We start from the raw sequence: 619 nt of genomic DNA, 5'->3' as shown, positions 1-619 counted from the left end.
TTTATTTATTTATTTATTTATTTATTTATTTTTACAGCTACCTAGTTCTCTGTTGTGTGGATACACCATTGTTTATTTCATCACTCCCCTGTTTGGACATTTGAATGTCTCCAAATTTTGCAATTACAAACAAGGCTGCAATAAATAATCTTGTGCATATGTACTCCCATAGTGTGGGAGCCTTCTGAGGTATTGAAATAATATTTGTTCTCTTTACTTTCCCCTCTATTCCATTTATGATAATATTAAGCTATCATTTGTTAATCCTAGGCTGGACGACAGTCTCAAGTGGCAATGAATAGTCTTGGAACTTCTGTTTCCAAGAGACAATTCTCTGGGGAAAACTGAACTTTGGTGGAATACTTGGCCATCAACCATATGCAGATAAACAGTAGCATAATAAGGATACATTATTTGTTTTTATTATATTACTAGAGGCCCGGTGCACAAAAATTTGTGCACTTGGGGGAGGAGGGGGGGGGTCCCCCAGCCCGGCCTGTGCCCTCTTGCAGTCTGGGACCCTTCAGGAGATAACGACCTGCTGGCTTAGGCCTGCTCCCGGGTGGCAGAGGGCAGGCCCAATCCCTAGGTGCAGCCCATGGTCAGGCTCAGAGCAGGG

The sequence above is a fragment of the Myotis brandtii genome, unplaced genomic scaffold (assembly GCF_000412655.1).
Source record: "Myotis brandtii unplaced genomic scaffold, ASM41265v1 scaffold398, whole genome shotgun sequence".
NCBI lineage: Eukaryota > Metazoa > Chordata > Mammalia > Chiroptera > Vespertilionidae > Myotis > Myotis brandtii.
Note: the sequence above shows the minus strand (reverse complement) of the source record.